Below are 24,262 nucleotides of genomic sequence, written 5' to 3'. Positions count from 1 at the left end.
ATTCAAAAGAATTGACGGTGAGGCACCCAGTTACTATACGCCGGAAACTCTTGATTAATCCACTCTTTGTCCAGTATCAGTGAACACTTCTGAAGATCACATGAGCCACAGAACTCAGAGAAGCATAAGATTCATGTCTAAAAGTAAACTCGTATCAATAACAGATTTTCCATAAGTAACACCAGAATGAAACTTTTAAAAATTACTTTGTAGTCTTCAGTTTTTTCCAGAAAATAACCCGTAATAAACAAAGACACTTTAGAACAGTGCAAAGTGACTCAACTTGGGATATCACTTACATATAACAGCTCAGCCTATTTAGTTACAGATTGCTAATTCTCACACAGAGATTCTCATCTGGTAGGTCTGTGTGGTGCCTAGAAATCTGCCCTTTGAGCAATATCACCAAGTGTTGTTGCAAATGATACATGTGTAAGATCTGAAAGAACAAGGCTTCAGACAAATTTACCACATCTGGGCTATCAGAGCCTTGCTTTTTATAGACAATTCAAAATTACCTATCTTGCAAATACTGTGTGTACAAAGTGGTGGAGTAATATGAGCAATAAAGTTACACAGTTTGTTTTTTACTTAAGAAGTGATTCTTAGGATAAAAATTCAGTCCTAATTATGCTGACCAAGTTCACAGTAATTGAAGCCAATAACCCAAATCTTTTTTTTCTCTCTCTCTTTTTAAATATGCTTTAAGTTCTAGGGTACATGTGCACAACGTGCAGGGTTGTTACATATGTATATATGTGTGATGTTGGTGTGCTGCACCCATTAACTTGTTATTTATGGGCGGGGTGGCATTAAGAGATATAACCCAAATCTTTTAATTTTAAACTAATAAATGAACTAATTGTCCTGTGGTTGAGTTACACAGAGGATTTAGTTTATAAACAGGTTGATCATGAGTTTCTCATGATCATGTGTTTCTCATCTTTGTAGCTAAGGAATCAGAGTCTCATGTACTCTGCTTAGCACACCTGCTTCTAACACCTTAAGGACTCACATTTCCTGTGGCCCTCTTTTCTGTTAAAACAACTTCTTTCTGTGTGATGTAGGAATGCCACCAGCTGTGTTTGAGCTAATAGTTGGAATTTTGACTACAAGCTATATTTCTTTAGGAAAATCTTCAGGTTACCTGCAAAATTTATGGTATTTTTTCTTTAAAAAAGGAAGTGCAACTTATTTATTTGAAACCCAGTGAAAACTGTGGCGCTTTCCTCAGGAAATTAATATATCCTCCCAATCATAATAGGTTGCCAAAATTGTATGAAGGAGGAGAGTTCTGAGACTACTTTAAGTCAATCATTAGACACCCTTAAAACTTGTAGACTGCATGTGGGCTGGATTGAGTAATTTACGTAAAATGGCTCTTCCTGTCAAGTATGTTTAGTTTAATATCTCAGTCTGGTAGTTTCACATCTCAAAGTCTCAGTGGTTTACCAGAGAAAACACCAACCTATTGACTGCGTTCAATACAAAAATGAGTACGAGAGGGTCCTGTCCTCAAGAATTTGTGTTAATATTACTTATAATATTACTTTACACTCTATTTGAAAATATGCAAGTAAGATCCTTTTGCTTTCCATTTCTTCATTTATTTACAGCATGCCTTCTATAATCTGGTGAAGTAAACAATATTAGTAGAAAGAAAGAAATAATGAGACATGTCAAGATAATTTTCTTCTTACTTAAAAAATGTAGAGAGATTCAATCTCTAATGACTTCCCTGATGTATATAGAAAATATAAATTGTGTCATAAAACTTCAAAACAGTATCTGGACCCCTCCCGTGAGACAATGTACATAGCTGTGAGCCGAGCACCTGTATTTCTGCCTCATGTTGCTAGAAGTTTCCGAACACTAGATAGGTGATGTATTATGAATATGTACTGAGTTTGTTGTCCTGTTGGCTCTAATTCATTGGTAAATTTTGGAAGGCCAATCTTATACAACTATCCCTCTGCAACAAAGTTCATTTTTGTTTCTCTAAATGTTTCTTCATTTTTATTTACTTTGTTAGTTTTTAATCTGCATTTATTACATGTAGGTAGGTTGTCAGATACACTCATTATTTACAAAAGAGTTCCACATGTTTACCTCTTAAAAAGGTTTTCCTAGTATATTTAAGATGTGATAGACGAAACTAACACCCTATTTTTATGACTAAGTATAATTTTTTAATTAATGCATGATTAAGAATAAATATCTTTGACAACTGGTAAAATGAGCTGAAATAAGCATGAGGCAAAAGCTTTACAAAATGTAAGTAATGAGTAAAAATGTTAGTGTTTACAATAACAGTTAAGTTTAACTAGAACCTCATATGATCATCATCATGGAAGGGAGTCAACTAGAAATGTACTGAAGTGTCAAAGTGGGTTTCATAATAATAAGTAAATGGAATATATATATATATATATATATATATAGAGAGAGAGAGAGAGAGAGAGAGAGAGAGAAAATCATATTTTATATTGTGAAGTACAGCCTAGCACAATTTGAGATTTTAAAAATAATGTAGTTTATTCCATTTGTCTATTAAAAACTGACTTGTACTTTTCAGAAAAAAAAAAATCTTACCTTCTAAGACATGTTCTAAACCCCCAATGGGAGAGAAAACCCTTATGTTCTCCTTAGGAAAAAAATGTTTCTAAAAGTTGAGAAAATTAATATTAATATTTGAAAAACAAATACACCCTGTACTCAACACACATTTAAAATATGTGTTTAAAATTGAAAGTGTGGAAAATCCACAGCAATTTTAGTGGTAAAAATATTTTTTCAAAGTTCAGATACTACATTATTAAATAGTTATTCCATAGAATAAATGATTAGATTTGTATTACTATGATACAGTTTGGATTATCATGAAAATATGTCAATAACTATAAAATATACCTGGAAGGTGAAGCTTTTTATGCTTGTCATGGATGTGTGAGAACTTACACATATTTTGTCATTTAAATATAGCCTAATATTCAGCTGTGGCTTGGCATCTTACTATCAAGTAAGGAAACAACAGAATTTGAGAGGTAGGGTAATATAATAATATTATCGTTTTCAGTAAGAAACTCTATGATTAAAACCTCTGAAAGGTCCTTTATTTTACCTAGTTTTCTTACATAATTTTTTGGGGTCTTCTTTTTGGGGATGAACCTTTTTTATAATGTAAGCCTAGAGGTAAATTTTTTGAGGAAATTAGATCTAAATCAATTATGTACTTCAAAGTTAAGTTTATGACTGGAATAGAAATGCCTCGAAAACCATTCTTCATCAGACTTCACAATTGTATACATAGCAACTTTGGCTGCTATACACAGCAGTACCCCACTGTTAAGAGACACAGATGAAAGCACTCTAGTCTTTTACATGACTTATTAATGAGATTATACACAGAGAATAAATGAAAGATTTAAACTCAGTATAGTATTTATTTTAAAGAATATTAAAAGATTTAGTAGTGCTTTTAAAATATTTAAATAACTATCATCTGGTTTTGGTGAGGTAGAATAGAAAAGTAAGGTCTCCAAACAAAGGTCCAAATTAAATCATTGTGTGCTGTCTTTTACTTAGAAAAAATTTTGTGGTTAATTTTTCTAATGCACACATAAATGTTTGCTAGAGCAAACCTCGTATTTGTTATACAATAAATGCAAGGGAAACAATAAGACACAGGATGTATCATGTTAATTATGTGTGTTGGGGTTAATTTGGGTATTGTGAAATTTATTTGTTAAGAAAAAGTAGCTGAGGAAGAGTAAAAATTACTAATTTCATGACAAAAAGGGAGGAAAAAAGGCTTAAAACAATGACATCAGTATGAACAAATGAAGAAAAAAAATAAGGCAGAGGAAAAAATTATCTATTTCCTCAATTCATTTGTAGGCTAAGTGGGAAGGGGTTATATGTGACTCTCATATTCTGCTGGATTTAAAATAGATGAGCATGCATATATTGATATACAAGGAAAAACTATACAATAAGGGTAGAAACTAGAGCTTTTCATTTTGTAGTTTTGTATGTTGGAGAAACATGACTACAGTTATGGTGAGAGTGTGCTGCACAAGAGATTGGTCTGAAAGAGGAGGTCTTCTAACATCTCAGGCAAGGAGAGCAAGCTGAGGAAATTTTAATATTTAACATTTAAACATTCAGTAATTTAAAAATATACAAACATCTGTTAATTAATAAGTCTATTCATGCCAGTAATCCCAGCACTTTGGGAGGCCAAGGTGGGTGGATCACCTGAGGTCAGGAGTTCGAGACCAGCTTGACCAGCTTGGAGAAATCCAATCTCTACTAAAAATACAAAATTAGCTGGTTGTGGTGGTGCACCCCTGTAATCCCAGCTACTCTGGAGGCTGAGGCAGGAGAATCACTTGAACCCGGGAAGTGGAGGTTGCAGTTAGCTGAGATCGTGCCACTGCACTCCAGCCTGGGCAACAAGAGCAAAACTCCAATTCAAAAAAGAAAAAAAGCCTATGCAAACAATACTTTCAAAATATTGAAAAGAAGAAAGCAATAATAATTTATGATGTATAAAAGCTATCTTCAGGTTTTATCACATACAACTAAATTTTTTAAAATCTTGATCCAAATTCTGTATGACTAACAGTCAGCCTGAAGTTGGTATTAGAGTAATAATAAACTTCAACATATGCTTTTTAGTTTAACCTAATTTACCAAATGTCCCACTGTCTCATCATCACTAATATATATACAAGTCAGTTGTTACAGGGAAGTTTAAAACTTGAAATCTTTGGTTCTATCCTGCTGTGTTCTTTAATTTTATTTAAAAGTATAATGGAGATATACAAATAGTTATAAAAATTGATATACATTTCCCAAAAATTTGCTTAAAAAAGGTCTGTCGGCCAGGCGTGGTGTCTCACACCTGTGATCTTAGCACTTTGGGAGGCCGAGGTGGCAGATTGCCTGAGCTCAGGAGTTAAAGACCAGCCTGGGCAACATGGTGAAACCCCGTCCCTACTAAAATACAAAAAATTAGTCAGGCATGGCGGCATGCACTTGTAGTCCCAGCTACTCGGGAGGCTGGGGCAGGAAAATCGCTTGAACCTGGGAGATGGAGGTTGCAGTAAGCCGAGATCGTTCCACTGCACTGCAGTCTGGGCGACAGAGCAAAACTCTGACTCCAAAAATTAAAAATAAAAAAAATAATAATAATTTTAAAAAATGGTCCGTTAACAGTTCTCATGATTTACTCTTTGTCCCATGTGCTTGAGTCTTGCATATTGCATAATAGTATTCTTGGGTAGCTTGCCCTTAAATACAAGGTATTGTTGAGTAAAGAAAACACTAATGTCTGTGAAAAGGTAGATATCTGAATCACATACTCTACTATACGCACATTTTTTCTACAAACACGTGTTTAGAATTTACTTGGATAAAATCTCTCAGTTTAAAATATTCTGATAAATGAACCACATGATGTTAGATTTAAAATACTGTTACATAATTGTAGAATAGAGTAAGTTTGCATAAGAATATTAATGAGTAAATGGATCTATCAATCAAAAAGATTAAAGTAATTTATTCTATTTATATAGCAGGAAAAATTACTGAAGTTCCCACACTTAAATTCTAAAATAAGAACTAATTTTTTAAATGTTGAAATTATTTTTATCTAATTTAAATTTACTCAGTTTTTCATTGCTCCAGAATAAAATGTTTGGCAAAAAAATAAACCTATGATTTTTCAAATAAAAAAGTCAACCTTTAATCTTCTGAAGGTAAACTTTTATAATTTCAGATGTTCATTTTTAACTTTCCTTTGGGATTCACCTGAGAAAAAGCTAACCTGCTTTCTAAATATGAAAAGGTTGTATGCATTTAAAAAAATTATAAATGCTTTCTTTGAAGTTAGCAAAACATACATAAATGTGTTGGATTGTTTCCAAAAATTCATCAAAAATAACCACTAAACACTCCAAATATAAATCTGGCTATTAATCTGTATTTAATACAAATTATAAAATTCATGTCTCATGCAGGGATTTAAAATCAAATTTGTGGTATTTTAGCATAATTATTTCTCAAGATTTAAGTGACCTGAAATTTTGCTTATAAAAGTGATTTAATAAATTCAACTTATTAAAATCGTATATGAAGAATAGATGCTGACGCATGTGTAGGGAAAAGGAGAAATCACTATACAATTGAGTTGAAGAGATTAGTTTGTTATGAAGTATGATCTGCAAAAGGTGATGTCATAATATTACATTCTAAGTACTCCAATTTTAAGGTGGCATTTTTATTAAACATTTGCAGCCAAATGCAGATTATCAAATTTGGCTATTCCTCCTCTATAAAATACCTCATCCCAAATTATACTTAAAAATCTAAATGTGCAATCATTGATGTTCTTTTTAATGTTTCCTCATTTTAGTGGTTTTTAAAGCATGTGGATTTAATTGGATTATAATTTAATGTGGCCATGTTTCAATGCTTGTCTAAAATCTCTTTGTTTTTTACCAGACACTAAAATCACCATTAGCAGACACATTTCCACTTCCTTCCTCCCATTGTGGTAATTAAAGGATTGTATTTACAAGCCTCTTGAATCAAATATTTTCATGAAATATTTATTACATGCCCACGGGACACCTGATTTCATTCATTTGCTATTCTGAATTCGTTGATTATATCCTCTATAACAATGAATCTTTCATATTCCTACAGTACTATGAGCTATGCGAACATGAAGTTGTCTATTTGGCTTTGGATAATGGTACAATAAGTTGGTTCTATCTGTCTCTCGCCTTTCTCTAAAGGCTGATTCTGTGCCCTTTGGGGAGACATGACTATGATTTGAATCATTTAGGTACCCTGAGCATACTTTCTATGCTACATCCAATGCATTCTTACAAAGTTTTAAAAAGTTGAATTTAGAAGAAACATCATTGTTGTCTTCAACCAAATTATTCCATTGTTTATAATTGTGCATTAGATATTTCTATGTAGACATAGAGGAGGTAAATTTAAAAATCAAGATTAGTAGCCATTTTCTATTACTCGGAGATTTACTATTTACTCATCTAAGTTCACAAGTATTCCTGTCCCAATGGCCTGACCAAATCTATGTATTTTGATTTAGGAATCATAGCACAGTACAGTGGGGTTCTAGCTACAGGAATTGTAAACAGTGTGACAATTAGTAGCTGGATAAATTAATTACCTACCATGGTACAGCCAGGTGTTGATCAAATGTCTTTATAACCTGTTTTTGTTCAGTATATTTTCATCTTTCTATTCACAATATTGTGTTTCATTATTGTTAAATATAAAAATCATATTCTTTTTGACTCTTTTTTTTTTATTCTTCTAAAAATAATAGGATACATGTGCAGAACGTGCTAGGTTTGTTACTTAGGTATATACATGTGCCATGGTGGTTTGCTGCACCTATTGACCCATCTTCTAAGTTCCCTCCCCTCACCCCCACCTCCCAACAGGCCCTGGTGTGTGTTCCTCTCTCTGTGTCCATGTGCTCTCATTGTTCAACTCCCATTTATGAGTGAGAACATGCATGTTTGGTTTTCTGTCCCTGTGTTAGTTTGCTGAGGATAATCACTTCCAGCTTCATCCATGCTCCTGCAAAGGACATGATCTCATTCCTTGTTATGACTGCATGGTACTCCATGATGTATATGTACCACATTTTTTTAATCCAGTCTATCATTGATGGGCATTTGGGTTGGTTCCCAGCCTTTACTATTATAAATAGTGCTGCAATGAACATATGTGTACATATATCTTTATAGTAGAATGATTTATATTCCTTTGGGTATATGTCCAGTAATGGGATTTCTGTGTCAAAAGGTATTGCTAGTTCTAGGTCCTTGAGGAGTCACCATAACTGACAAATGGGATCTAATTAAACTAAAGAGTTTCTGTACAGCAGAAGAAATATCATCAGAGTGACCAGGAAACCTACAGAATGGGACTCTTCTTAATTTTTCCATACTATTATCAAGATAACTGGAAGAGTTTATATGTGGCATAAAATCTGTTTTTTCTTACAATATTTTTCAAGCTTATTGATGTGCTTATTTTGTAAATAAATTTACTGTACATTTTATTTAATCTTTCTTTTCTTTTATTTTGAACTTTATATTCACAAAATTGTATTGCAATATTTAGTGATATACTTTCATCATTGTTCTATATGAGATCTGGTTTTTGTTTTTATTATACTTATAGTCCATTGAACTTTTATCTATAATTACATTATTCTCTGTCATAAGGGACTCACTATTTTATGTTAAATTTGCATATCAAGTATGCATAAATGATATCTTATGTCTTATACTATTTCAAATAATATTATACATTTTTAAAAATTCAATATTTGGGGGAGGCTTATCTAGTTACTTCCTGTAACTACAACAAAGTTTTCATAATATATGACATTTTATTGATTCTTTTTCTTATGGGCATTCAGTTGGTTTCTATTACTTTGCTATGATACATTTTACAGTAATGAACTTCCTTATGCACAGTTTCTTGAATATCTATATTCAAGTTTCTCTGGATATATACTTGGAAAAGGAATTTTTGAGTGATAAGAGCACAGTAAATCTGATAAAATATATTTACTTTCTCCCAACATTATATTCCCACCAACAGTACATGGCAGCCCCTCCCATGACAGGCCCAGAGGCCCAGGAGGAGAAAATGGTTTCATGGGCTGGACCCAGGGTCCCATGCTGTGTGCAGTCTAGGGACTTAATGCCCTGCATCCCAGCCACTCCAACCATGACTAAAAGGGGCCAAGGTATAGCTCAGACTGTAGCTTCAGAGGGTGCAAGCCCCAAGCCTTGACAGCCTCCATGTGGTATTGGGCCTGCAGGTGCACAGAAGTCAAGAATTGACAGTTGGGAACCTCTCCCTAGATTTCAGAGGATGTATGGAAACACCTGGATGCCCAGGCAGAAGTTTGCCATAGGGGCAAGGCACTCATGGAGAACCTCTGTTAGGGAAGTGTGGCAGGGAAATGTGGGGTCAGAGCCTCCACATGGAGTGCCTCCTAGGGCACTGTCTTGTGAAGATGTGAGAAGAGGGCCACCATCCTTTGGATCCTAGAATGGTGGATCCACCATCAGCTTGCACCATGTGCCTGGAAAAGCTGCGGACACTCAACACCAGCACATGAAGCAGCCGGGAAGGAGGCTGTACCCTGCAAAGCCACAGGGGTGGAGCTTCCTAAGACCGTGGTAACCCATCTCTTGCATCAGCATGACCAGATGTGATACATACAATCAGAGGAGATCATTTTGGAGCATTAGGATGTCACTGCCCTGCTGGATTTCAGACTTGCTTGGGGCCTGTAGCCTCTTTGTTTTGGTCAATTTATCCCATTTGGAATGGCCGTATTTACCCAATGCCTAGTAAAAGGCATACATTAATATTTATAAAAATTTTCACATTAAACTGTATTTGGCACTGTTTACAAACATTGTTCTATCATTGTTCCATCTTAAGTCATCTCATTCTCCTAGTGTGAATTAATGATCTTCACCAAGGGAAACTTCATCCTTCTGCAATCAGGAAATGGGATGACTACACGTCACGTACATGGTGTAGATCTCCTTAATGACCAAAATTCACCACAAATCAAGATTTGTGTCTGGTTTGTAGTATGAGAAGTGGATGAATTGACCACATCTAACTGGACGATGTTAAGCAAGGTGCCCAATTAAGGAATTCATGATTATCTTTTGGTGGATTTCAATCTGAGTATGATTTTTTTCCTGTTGCAGCTATAATTAATGTAAGAAATGTGAAACTATATCCCATAGTTATTTAACAACCACATTAAATTGTCATGAATGTTGACCATTTTTACCTACAGTAAACAGGAATGTATACACGAATAATTTTCCATAAGAGAGATTGCATTGCATATTCTACAAAAATTATCCTATTTTAGTTTTATTTTCAGTATTTACATATCAGCTTTTACATAAGTTAAGCAGGACTGCTGAAGACAACAAATTTCTCATTTATCTGTTACTATACTCTCAAAAATTATCTGTTTGAGACTGGCTATTGGAAGCATGTAAGAGAGAAACAAATCTTTAACACCTACTAAAATAAATAATTTAGTACATTTTTTTCTACAGATCATTAGTTGATTCCTCACTCAGAACCCAGCTTCAAAATAGCAATCCTCTTTTTTTTCCGTCAAGAACTTTATAACAGTAAATTCCTTCATTAACTCGAAGAAAAACAACTTAATTTTTCCTGGAGACTGAAATACTCATGCCTCTGGTGCTGCCTTAGAGGCTGGAATTAACAGTTACTAATCTGCTATTTCTTGTGCAGGGCACCTCTAACTCCTTCTCTGATTCTATAATTAATTAAAATAACACTTCTTGGTTCACACTGCATAATGTCAAATTCTCTTAAAACACAAGTCTCTCTCCTAATACTAAAAAGTCAGATAAAACTGACCGAATAAATTTACCAGATACCTAAATCAAAAGCACAACATAATTCTTCACAGAAAGTGCAAGCAAATCGTTTTATTCCTGTTTGTGGAGCTTAACCTTCTGCAAAAGTAATTAGGTCTATAATTAAAAAGCTATTTGGAATGATTAAAACTCTGTTACCTTGTGGCATTTAAAGACAAATGCAAATGTCAGAAAGGATGAATTCATTAAATTTTCTATTTAAGAAAAAAATTGCGGATAGAAGGTGTTATTTATTAAAATGTTACCGTTTCAGAGAAGTTTTGATTTGTAAAGAGGACACTGAAGGTTGAAGGTATCTTTTTGTCTTAGCATTGTACAATGTAGGTAGCATTTGTAGTAGCATTTGATATAGCAATCAGCTGCTATTCACAAATTTTACTTTGAGGGTTATTTTAAACTAACAACTGATAATGTCACAGTGTTATTTCAAAGATGATGTCATTTTTCTGTGGGACTTTATCTTTTTCTGTATATTAACAATTGTCAATGTATCTAGTTTGGAGTTAACTACCTTATACATATATATATATACACACACACACACTCACACTATATAGATATGTAGTCATCTATCTAAAAAGCTATAGTGTCTTATCAATGGAGATTTTCAAGCTGTGAATTCAAAGGCTAATTACTTTGAATGAAATGGTCAAGTTTTTAAGTCTCCTGTTGCCCAAACAATCTAATAAAATTAAAGAAAGACAACTGAGCCACTGTTAATGATCATTTGCAAACCAATGTAGTTAAGGAGACGTCTGTTGGTGGTCTCCAGTTAAGTGTGTTGCCTTCCTTGAAAGAAAGTGCAGTTATTCCTGAACAAGCGAAATGTATCTCTAGTGGTGTAAGTTATTGACTAGTATCACATGTGCTTTGTATGACTGTAATATCACACATTCCCTGTATCTTTAGCATTTCTATTCAACTCATCATTAGAAATATAAGAAAGTATGTGCAGAGAGAAATAAACTTTAAGAAGGCATACTGTGAGATAATGACAACATTAACTGCCACCAAATACAGCAACAAAACCAATCAAACAAACAAACAAAATCTTTCCTTTAGATATTATCCTGAAATTCAAGATTAATAAAAAAGGATACAGACAGAAACTCATCATGATTGGTTGGAAATAAGAAATATTGTTTTATTTAGTCATCAGTGAGTCATGTACAAAGCCAAGAGCAAATAAGATAAGGATTACTGAGTGGCATATCAGTCCTGGATTTTATTTTATTTTATTTTATTTATTTATTTATTTATTTTTTTGAGACGGAGTCTCGCTCTGTCGCCCAGGCTGGAGTGCAGTGGCGCGATCTCGGCTCACTGCAAGCTCCGCCTCCCGGGTTCCCGCCATTCTCCTGCCTCAGCCTCCCGAGTAGCTGGGACTACAGGCGCCCACAACCGCGCCCGGCTAATTTTTTGTATTTTTAGTAGAGACGGGGTTTCACCGTGGTCTCGATCTCCTGACCTTGTGATCCGCCCGCCTCGGCCTCCCAAAGTGCTGGGATTACAGGCGTGAGCCACCGTGCCCTGCCAGTCCTGGATTTTAAAATAATAACTTTTTCTCTAATTTGATATATGATCTCATAGCATCATTCATTTTTCTACAATTTAAAAAGGCATATATGGCCAGGCATGGTGGCTCACACCTGGAATCCCAGCACTTTGGGAGGCAGAGGCAAGAGGATACTTTGAGCTCAGGAGTTAGAGACTAGCCTGGACAACATGGCAAAACTGCATCTCTACAGAAAAAAAAAAAAAAATTAGCCGTGCGTGGTGGCATGTATCTGCAGTCCCAGCTACTCAGGAGGCTGAGGTGAGAGAATCACTTGAGCTCGGGAGGCAGAGGTTGCAGTGAGCCAAGATCGCACCATTGCACTCTAAGCCTGGGCAATAGAGTGAGACCCTGTCTCAATAAAAAGATAGAAAATAATTTTTAAAAAGACATATAGCCTAGCTATAAGAACCACATAACACACAAGGTATCATGTGGCCTTGACTTCTCAGGATGTATTTTGCAAAAAAGAAAAAATATAGTCTGAAAGAGAACCAATCATCTCTTGAGAATATAAACCACAAGGCCCATGAACCAGTCATTTTCAGTAGTGTGATTTCAGATTTCACTCAGGGGGGATGAGAATCACTCTAATCAGAGGTTTTATACAGGAAGACTTCAGTTATTTGGTGTTAATGAGACTTAATATTTCTAATTTTTTAACCCCCTTATGGGAGTAAGGGAAGCATAGATGATAGAAAGCCGACAAGAGGTTTGTAGTTAGACTAAAAATCGAGGGATAAAAGCAAGACATTATCTTGCAAAATGGAAATAGATGAAATAGAATCATTCAAATGGAAAATCATGAAAACATGGAAAAATTAAATAGATGAATCTGAATTCTGTTGCTGAAGAGATTATTAGAAATAGGATATCCAGTTTGAAACAAACAAACAAAAATAATGGATCTCAAGAAGACATTTCAATTATGTAATAATCACCTAGACATGCTCACTCTCAGCATACATTCTTTATTATACACACAACTATTAATAATGAATGGAATGCTCTGAAGGTAAAAATTATAGAAATTACTGTATTTGGCTGGGCGCTGTGTCTCACGCCTGTAATCCCAGCACTTCGGGAGGCCGAGGCAGGCAGATCAAGAGGTCAGGAGATTGAGACCTTCCTGGGTAACACAGTAAAACCCCATCTCTACTGAAAATGCAAAAAAATTAGCCGGGCAAGGTGGCCTGTGCCTGTAATCCCAGCTACTCGGGAAGCTGAGGCAGGAGAATCACTTGAACCCAGGAGGCGGAGGTTGTAGTGAGCCAAAATTATGCCATTGCACGCCAGCTTAGGCAACAAGAGCAAAATTCCACCTCAAAAAAAAAAAAGTGCCATTTTTTATTTTTTTCCCCAAGGTGGATGCATCTTTTCAGGTACATGATGTGATGTATCTCTAACATACGCTATCTTAGTTTTAGCCATTCTTTGCAATGGTGTCTCACTGTGGTGTTAATTTGCATTTCCCATGAGCATCTTTTCACATGCTTGTCATGTGTATTTTCTTTGTTCAACTGTCTGTTCAAATGTTTTGCCCATAATTTTCAACCAAGTTCATTATTTTATTTAGTTATGAGTTCTTAATATAGTAAGGAAATATTTGTGTTATTAGATACACGTTTTCTTCTAACTTTTTATTTTGAAGTCAGACTTACAAATGTGCAAAAATGATACAGGTAATTCCCTCACCCCCTTCACCCAGCATCCTAATGATAATATTTTATGTATTTATAGCTTAATTACAGAAACCAGAAAATTAAACTTGATTCAGTAGTATTAACTAATCCTGACTTAACCCTTGGCAGTTTTCTACTAGTATACATTTTTTTTTTTTACTGTGCTATCACTATTTTAATGATAAGCAAACTGAAGTGTAGTAGGGTTAGGTAATTTCCCTGACATCCATAGTTTCCAAGTAACAAATGTTGAAATAGAAGAGGAAGAGAGAGAAGGAAGTTGGAAGGAGATTTTGTTAAACATACTAAATGAAAATTATGTCTTTGTTTAAAACATGTTATTGTTGGTAAAAGAGCTGAGGCAGGACTGGCTTGTCTGTCATAATATAAAAGAGTCTTGGAAGATGTCTGGGGTCCAGGGTCTAAAACTCCTTGTGGCCTTTGGAACACCAAGCTCTGTGCCAAAGGGTGGAAGGCTGCCCTGCCGCACCACAAATCTAAGCCCGGGGTATAAAACCCCTTGTGGCTTGGATGGAACCCAGTGCTCAGGGCATAAAACCCCTCGTAGCCTCTGGAATGTGCACAGATTTATTGGTTCCTTGCTTCTTACTCATAAACATGTCCTCCATTATCTCAAGCAGCAGAGTGTATTCTATAGTGTCAAAGAAAATGCTAAACCGTCACAGCTACACTTAATGCAACACTACCCTTATACCCCTACGTCCTCATGCCCTCACCTGTTTATCCTCACATCTGCACGTCCTCACCACGTGCTTGCTTCTTTGTTTGATCACCAATAAATAGTGTGGGCTCCCAGAGCTCGGGGCCTTCACAGCCTCCAATGTAGCATTGGCCCCCGGGACCCACTTTATGTACTCTTGTCTTTCCTCATTCCTTTGACTCTGCCAGACTTTGTGGCCCCCACAGCCTAGTGTTGGGCCTGATCACCCCAACAGTTATGTTGTTTTTGCAAAGTTTTTAGTGTCTTTTTCATAAGGGTTATGAATGTTAACAAACAGAGGTTGTGAAATTGTTCAGGATTTTTAATTTAATTGGGGTGAATAATACATTTTTTTCTGTAATTAATATTACTGAGACCTATTATGTTGCTGTTTTCCAGATTTCTAGAAAACCTGAAAATTGAAAACTATGTTTAGAGAAAGTAGAATTATTCAAATAAAACATATCAAGAAGAAACCTATAAGGATATTGAAAGAGTTATTTTATTATGTTACTGATCCATTCAGTGCAAAAAGTACTTTTAACTTTCTTAGGTCAGGAAAGTTTTAATACAGAAGTTGTGACTTATTTAACTTCTTATTTACAGAAGTTGTAACTTTTGTAAATTTTATTTTGATTTTGCATGTTTGTTTTATTTTTAATCAATCAAATAATTCTTGAATATTATGTTAATAGTCTTGGCTGGGTGTGGTGGCTCATGCCAGTAATCCAGGCACTTTGAAAAGCTGAGGCAGAAAGATTCTTTAAAACTGGGAGTTGGGACCAGCCTGGTCAAGATGGCAAGATCCTATCTCAAGAAAATTTTTTTTTTAAATTTAGCTGGGCATGGTGGCATGGGCCTGTCATTCCAGGTACTACTAGGAAGGCTGAGGTGGGAGGATCACCTGAACCTGGGAATTCAAAGCTGCAGTGAGCCAATGACTGCACCACGGCACGCCAGCCAGTGAAAGAAAGTGAGATTCAGTGTCAAGAAAAAAAAAATTCTTCACATAAATATGGCTGAATATCGTCTTTAATTATCCAACAAGTAACTCCACTAGCCAATGAGAGTCCACAGGTCCGGAAGAAATCTTGGTTCTTAAAAACGAAATTAGCATGTAGATAACACAGTAAACATCAGAGCATGCAACAAGAAACTGAGGTATATAGAATAATTTATTTTAACAGGTATATAAGAAGAGTAAACAACTAAACACCATTGGGTGGTATAGAAATAAACAATGTCTAGAATAAATAGGCATTAGGTTATTCAGAAACTAAACTTGATACTAACAGCAAATTCAAACATAGCCAATACTGAGTTTTTTCATTATGCAAGGCACTGTATAAGTGCTGCACAATCAATCTCTGCAAAAACCTTATGAAGGAAATACTATTACTATCTTCATTTGACAAATGAATACACTGAGACAGACATTAAATAACTGACAAAGTCACTCAGATAATCATGGCAGAGCCAATTTTGAAATCTAGGTTTTCAAACACTGGAGACAGACACATACAAACTCCAAGCCACAAAGTAATTTAAACATTATTTAGCCCAATTTCAATTGTTTAATAATTTAAAAAGTGTAGAGTATTCAAATGAATCACTCAGATTAGGCCAGTTCTTTTTTTTTTTTTTTTTTTGAGACGGAGTCTCGCTCTGTCACCCAGGCTGGAGTGCAGTGGCCAGATCTCAGCTCACTGCAAGCTCCGCCTCCCGGGTTTACGCCATTCTCCTGCCTCAGCCTCCCGAGTAGCTGGGACTACAGGCACCCGCCACCTCGCCCGGCTAGTTTTTTGTATTTTTTAGTAGAGACGGGGTTTCACCGTGTTAGCCAGGATGGTCTCGATCTCCTGACCTCGTGATCTGCCCATCTCGGCCTCCCAAAGTGCTGGGATTACAGGCTTGAGCCACCGCGCCCGGCCTAGACCAGTTCTTTAGGTTCTAAGTTGCATTGGTCTGATTTCCTGAACTTCAGCCTAAATATCTATTATTTTTATTAATATTATTACTGTTATTAATGTTATTATAATATTAACCATTTATATACACAGATATATTTAAATATATATAACTAGATATTTATAGTTAAACAAATTATGTATATTTAAGTATACAAATAAGTACTTAAGTGTATTAATAAGTGCTTATATATGTATAATTGATATATACTTGAATATACAATGCAGTTCATTCAGCATATTTTGACAACTTGTGAATGAGACTTATAAGTGGATAAATGAGGTGATTTTGAAAATGCTAATAGATTACAAACTCTGGTACTAGTTAGAATTGATATTGACTAAGTCACCATTCTATGAAGAATATTTGCTCATTGTTAAAAATTGGTTAAGAAGTCTAATCTCTATATAAAATCTAATGCTGAAAATATATTATTTTATTACATAAAGTTGTAATAACTTTATGTAATAACTGACAAAGAAGAAGACAAAGAAGCTATTACAACTTTTTGTAACCACATTCAAAAAATGTTTAGATTTATCTCTCATTTTTAACTTTTTTCTAAATATTTACTTAGAGTGAAAGAATTTCAGAAATGTGATACATTCCTACTGAGCCTTTTGAAAAAACATCAAATTATAACATGAGGCTCAATTTTGCTCAGGTTTAAGGCACTAATGTTTACAAAAAATAAAGCATATCTGGAAATAGGCATAATTGTTTGATTTTAGACATTGTTTAGCTCAACAGTACTGTGTTTCAATTATTTCCACGTTTAACCCAATAAAAATAAATACAATGTGTATTTTTCAGTACTGTGTAATGATGTCTGTTGTTATTCATGAACCTTAAATACTCAGTACATACTATTTAGTTTATTATTCAGTGATGACTTGCACTCTATTTGAATGCTTCGAAGTGATCAAAGGAAGCAAATGCTTTAGAGTTTATCTAGTTCCGCTTCCTAACCAAGCGAAACCCAAATAAGCTAGCTCAACATAGTCCCAACCTGGTGTTTTTTATCATTTTTCAAATTCTTAACATTCGATTGGACTGATGGTTTCTGTATGTCCTAGATTTCACGTTGCCATGGTCACTAAGTAAAAAAATTTACTTTCTATATCAAGTAACTTCTGAAACAAAATAATAAAATTATAAACATCAATGAAGAATATAACAAAATGATAAATGATCTGAATATACTAATATAGTATATTATTTTTATACGGTGGTATTAATACAAATTGATTCTCCATTTTTCTTAAAGAAGAAAAAAAAGGCATCTCACATTCTTTTCCAGCACTCAATAGAACCAGGGCAATATGGATATCCATTTATTGAAATGATTTTCTGCTAGCATACAGTTAAATATTGTTCTCAATATGTGATGCACAAATCTTTCATTAATCATTGATTGGTATGTGCCATTCGTATGATTTCTCTTCTAAAGAGGTATAAGCAATACTTGTATTTTTCCCTGATCCTGTAAAGTAGTAGTGAGTGCAATAAACTGTTTTATAGTTATGGCAGTTCCTAGAGGATGTTGTTAGCTCACAATATGGAATTGTAGGATATATGTTGCACTGTTGTATTGAGACAGGAAGACCTCAGATGCTTAACAGAATGTGTCTGTTGGAGTTCACTATTGTACACTATAGTACCTCAAAACCTTTAAGACTTGGCATGAAATAACTTCTGAGCACACTACAACTGTAAGCTAACACACTGAAACCCATGTCTTATTCAGGTAAAATCAAAGAAATCATATAGCTAGGAGAGGATGAAACATATATTTTCTGTGAGGTGTCAACCACAAGGGAAGATACATCTTTTTAGAAGATTTTATTTTGATGCAAGCTAGAATCATACAGTCAGCAACTCAGTTTAAAAAGAAGCAAGTAATTACAAAAGGAACATTCCATCTGTCTGTTATTAAAATGGGATGGATATTATGATTCCTGGAAATGGCTTGTTTAGAGACAGATTATTCAATTTTCTGGCTGGAATACATTCATTTTTGAAGATTGCATGTCTATGATATCAATTTACTGTACTTTGGCTTTTGATCAAACTACACCCATTAAATTTTTTGTCATGTTAATGTTTAAATTCTTTGGTTCTTAAAATCAATATAAGAGACTAGTATATATTGATGAAAGTCTGCATTTTCTCTCTGTTCACAGATGGAATACCTAAACATCTTCACTAAGAGTCCCATAGGCAATCACACAGAGAGGACTCCTCAGTGTGGCCTACCACTCAGTTCCTTTTGTTTTGCTTTGCTTTTTGTCCAGAAAAGATGTGGAACTTTTTTTTTTTTTTTTCCTATGAGGGAGTCTCCCACCAGAGTGCAATAGCACGGTCTTGGCTCACTGCGACCTCCGCCTCCTGGGTTCCTGTGATTCTCCTGCCTCAGCCTCTCATGTAGCTGGGATTACAGGCGCCCACCACCACATCCAGGTACTTTTTTGTATTTTTAGCAGAGACAAGGTTTCACTATGTCGGCCAGACTGGTCTCGAACTCCTGACCTTGTGATTTGCCCGCCTCATCCTCCCAAAGTGCTAGGATTACAGGCATGTAATCCCATGTATGTGCCCAGCCGGTGGAACTTATTTAACATGACCTAAGCAGTGATAACAAATTATCTGCAGTGAGCAAAGAACAAGATGATAAAACCATGGCAGCATTTTAAAGAAAAAAAAAACAATTTGCATTTGTTGTTTTTTGAATATGTTGACTAGCAAAGGACAAAGATAATATTCACTTGCTGCAAAGGTTAAAGGAGTAAAAAACATAAGTATTAGCAAAACTGTTTTTATCATTAAAGGCTATCCTATCGTTTCTACTTGTAGCTTAATTATAGCCAGTATAGAGATCGAAAAATTGCCTAGTAATAGATAACAAATATATAGTAATTATTTTTCATCAGGAAAGCTTTTAATTGCTTTACACACATCACTTTTTTCAATCTTTGTCACCCAATGAAAAAGGTGCTATTTTTATTCACATTTTATTGGTGATAAAACTCACAAAGGTAGTGTGACTTACCTAAGCATCACACAGATAGTTTATTACATAATTAACATTTTGAGAACAGACAGTCCATACTCATAACACTCTGTCACTAACCCTTTAAGAAAAGTAGGCTTGGTCATCATACACACTCTTGCAACCTACATATGCCTATGTTACACCAGAATGTAGACAATTTAGTCCAGTATATGAAAATAAGAATATCGAAAATGAGAAAACCATGACAATATTACACCAACAGAACCATAAACTTGGGAGTAAGATCAGAAAACATGATCAGGAGAGTGAGCACAGAGGTTGGGTGGCAAGAGAAGTCAGTCCTACCTGAGCCCACACCAGGATATCCCCTACTGTTCAAATCCTCACAGGAGTCCGGTTTTGCCTTTATGACACCATGCTTGATTGAAATTGTTGTAAAAATATGTGAATAAAAATGTCTAATCATTTGTTAAATTGTATTTTCAGGTAGAATGCTATGCCTGACACATTAGAAGTATTCAATAAATCTTTTCAAAGGATTGCAAGTTAAATACTCAGGAGAAGGAAAACTAAACAGTTTATAAACAATAATAAACAATTCCTATTATAAACAATTCCTAAAACTTTCCAAAAGACAAATTATTTTCAAAAAGAAGTTTCAAATTTTACTGATGTCATTTGTCTGCTGATCTTTCACTGTGCTTTTTAACTTGGCAGTAAGTTATGAGACTGTAAGACAGATATCTAAGGGCACTATTCTTTTTGGAAAGAAAACCTCAAATATATGCTTTCTTGAGTCTTCTAAGTACCTTTAACTTTGATCAGAAATTCATTATTGTCTTTCATATAATAAATTAGCTGTGAACAAATCAACTAAATAAGAAATATGTCATTAAACAAAATGCATAAAATTATCCAAGCATTTACCTATTGGGAAAAAAAAATTTCCATCCTATCTTGAGAGTTTAATTTAATCCACCTATAAATCAACAGATAAAATACAGTGTGTGTGTGTGTGTGTGTGTGTGTGTGTGTGTGTATACCTGTGTATCTATCTATCTATCCACACACACACTGGAATATTATCCAGCCTTAAGGAGGAAAGAAATTCTGACATGTGCTAGAACATAGATGAACCGGAAATATTTTAAGCTAAGTGAAATAAACCCATCACAAAACAACAAATAGTGTATGATTCCATTTATATAAGGTACTCAGAGTAGTAAATCTATGAAGACAAGAAAGTAGAATGACAGTCACCAAGGTTAAAAGGGATTAGGGAATAGGAAGTTAAGGTTTAATGGGTACGGAGTTGTAGTTGGTGAAGATGAGAAAGGTTTGGAGATGAATGATAATGTTATTTGTACAACAATGTGACTATACTTACTGTCACAGAACTGCATGCTTGAAAATGGCTAAAATGGTAACTCATGTTATGTGTATTTTGCCTCAATGAAAAATAGGATGAAAAAAAGTTTTATTTGAAATCAACAACTCATCAGAAATATTGTCAAAATTGTATCCATGGTATTATAGGTTGCAGTAAGATATGCATAATTATTGCTGAGTTTATTGAGATAAAATTTGAGATTTTATCTTATGAAAACAATCAATTTAGAATTTAATTTGAATTATTTAATTTTATTTTCCCTTATATTACTCAGATATTTTTATTTCCAATTAATTTATCAATTGTTTGAGATACTGTACTCTATTTTACTTGTTTGTAAATCTGAATAATAGAAGTCATTCACTTAACATGTCTATAATATATATTTTTTATAATTTATTATATTTTTATGATAATCAGAAGTAGATATGTTTTGGGAAACAAGCATACGTATAATAACAAAAGATGGTGATATTGATTGCATAATTTCTATGTCAGTGTTATTCTTAATGCTAATATTATTTTCATGGTGATTTTGCTGAAACCCATTATTATAGCTCTTTCCTATAATATGCATTTGTATACTGGCAAACAGAAGAATTAAAAGTTTAGGTTCTGACATCAGCATTTCTGGGAATAAATGCCAACTCCTTTACACACAATAGTGAGGACCTGGCAATACTTCATCTCTCTGGGCTTCAGTTTTCTTGTTTATAATATCAAAATGGAATTGTTCCTACCTCATATAGATATTTAAGTGAGTTACTTACGTTAAATACCTATGAACTTGTCTGTACATATTTACCCCAAAATAAATGCCCAGGTATGTTATTATCACTCAAATGCATAATATTTGGCATCCTACTGAAATTATAGACATGAACTTCAAAGGATTTTTAAATAAGTGTTTATTAAGTTATGCAGCAGTCTTCATGGGTCTTCAGATTTACCTAGCAGAAATATTTCAAACCATTCACATTTTTAAGATGATAATATCAGTTTTAGAGCAAAACCTTTTAAGTCATTCAAAAGCACTATGAAGTCAAAGAGATATAGTTATTGGAATATGACATTCTCTGTAAACCATTGTTAAGGAACAAATGGATCTAGGTTTATGTGGCTATTCTGTGGTATAAGATAAAAGAGATCCTATCAGAATAGATTCGTACAATATTTCTTGTTTGGTGTTTCTAATGAGAATAGAAAAGAAATACTAGTTAATACTGCATCTTATATTTAGCTAATACATTTATAAATTCTGACCTTTAAATATCAGATATAGAAGTTATTAAAAATATCAATTTCAAATCTATTTACCTGTATTCACACAAAACAAAATATGCTGTTTAAAGAGGCAATAATCCGGATGTATCTCAGAAACAAAGTGTGCATATGGTTCAACATTTAAATTTTATAGCCTATCATTCATCTATTTAAATGGCAATATATTTCAAATAAAGAGAAAATGAAATGTCGGTAAGACAGTAGCATATAGTAACATGCTAGTTCCTGCAAGGTACTTTGGATTATGGAACACAGATAGGCTTGTGCTAATAGCCATTCACAACAGACATACATCTGAATTCATGATAAATGGAACCAAAGACTTTTGTGAGAAAGCTAATTTACAAATAAATGCTAGAAAATATAAACTAATACTATGTCGTTCAACAGTTCTCTAAGTAAATATTCAAATATTTTTGTTCTTATGGAGTGATTATGCTATATCAACTCTATCAGAAAAAAAAAGCTAAGAAAAGTTTAATGTGATGTAAAAATTTAGCTTTAGAGTAATTTTCTGTTTTTTAACAACATTCTTGATATGGTGTGCATCATGTGAAAATAAACTCACTTTTTCAGATAAGTACAACCTTTTGTTTTACATGAGTCACTATAACTAATGACTTTTATTCATATTTTAAAGTTTTTTAAACATAGCAATGAAGTTACTACATTTCATATACTATCAGAGTAAAAAAGAGAATCATGCACAATTCATCAAAAATGTGAAGGTACAAATGTATTACTACAAAATGTTATTTGACCTTCACATATGCACAGCAATCATAAAGAAGTATAAAGAAACAAAGTGAAATGCTAAGAAACCAAGTGGCTCTGATACTAAAACTTTCAGGAAGAGAGGAATGATTCTTCACACCCAGCCATTTCCTCTCACTTACATGAACTGAACAGATACACTGGTTTAATCTTAAAGTCTGAATACAAGAAGGACTGTCTTTTAACTAAAATGAAATCCTGATAAAATACACCATAGCATAAACATGTATGTTTTTATTCACTTATTACTTACATATTGATCCTTTTTATTTTTTTAGGTTCTTTTTCCCAAATAACTACTTATTAGCCCCCAAAGATACCACAAAATTAAACAAAATAAAATAATTTAAAAGTAAAAAAAGACAAATTAGCCCAATAGAAAAGAATTGTAGGAAAATACAATACAGTTTTGGCAAATGCAAGGTCAGAACAGAAGCATCATGTTACAAATTCTGTGCAGTTGCCAGACATGGATAGGCATTTAGATTCAGGCTTCCCAGAGCAAGTGTAAAACACAATAACAGGACCATCACCACCACTATTAATGCTTCAGAGAGAAATTTTCTCTGTATGTCTTCAGAAATAATAGAAAACCATGTTTTTCAGGTAGCATTTTCTAATGTTCCCAGTAACATTTTTTTAGATGCTTCACACAAACACACAGACAAAAGGGTTTCTGATAAAATGCATTTTGAAAATTCTACATATATAGCACCTCACTCCATCCTCAAACTTTCTTACATTCATGGCAGATATCAGCATATTAAAACACATTTATTTTAGATTAACCCAATTTTTAGAAACTGGATTTTCCCAAACACCCTTCATTTTCCCTACATCTGAGAGTTTTTCTTGGATATTAGTGTTGATGTGTAACATAGTTTCAAAAACGTGTGGAGTTGATTCCTATAGACTGTGTATAAGGGAAAGCAAAAACACATTTTATATGACCACACCTGAAAAGATTTTCAGTGTGTTCTTCTTTACCATAATCAGCTGCATGTTTGCAGAATTCCACCCATTTCCTCTGGGAATCAGGGGCACCTTAAAGGTGTCCAGAGGACTAATACTAACCTAACTGTAGCCAAGGTTTAGGGCATGGACAGGATCAAAGAGATGTCCACATAGATAATGGGGCCTTGGCCACAGGCAAAGCTCAAGGCACAAATAGGAATCAGGGCCATGAACAGTGAAAGGATTGATCATGGTTGCTGTGATAAAGAAGCCTTTCCAGGCTGGTCATGGTGACTCAAGCCTGTAATCCCAGCACTTTGGGAGGTCAAGGCAGGTGGATCATTTGAGGTCAGAAATTCATGACCAGCCTGGCCAACATGGTCTCTACCAAAACACAAAAAAATAGCCGGGTGTGG

This window comes from Macaca nemestrina, chromosome 19 (assembly GCF_043159975.1).
Source record: "Macaca nemestrina isolate mMacNem1 chromosome 19, mMacNem.hap1, whole genome shotgun sequence".
NCBI lineage: Eukaryota > Metazoa > Chordata > Mammalia > Primates > Cercopithecidae > Macaca > Macaca nemestrina.
This window is presented reverse-complemented; position numbering follows the sequence as displayed.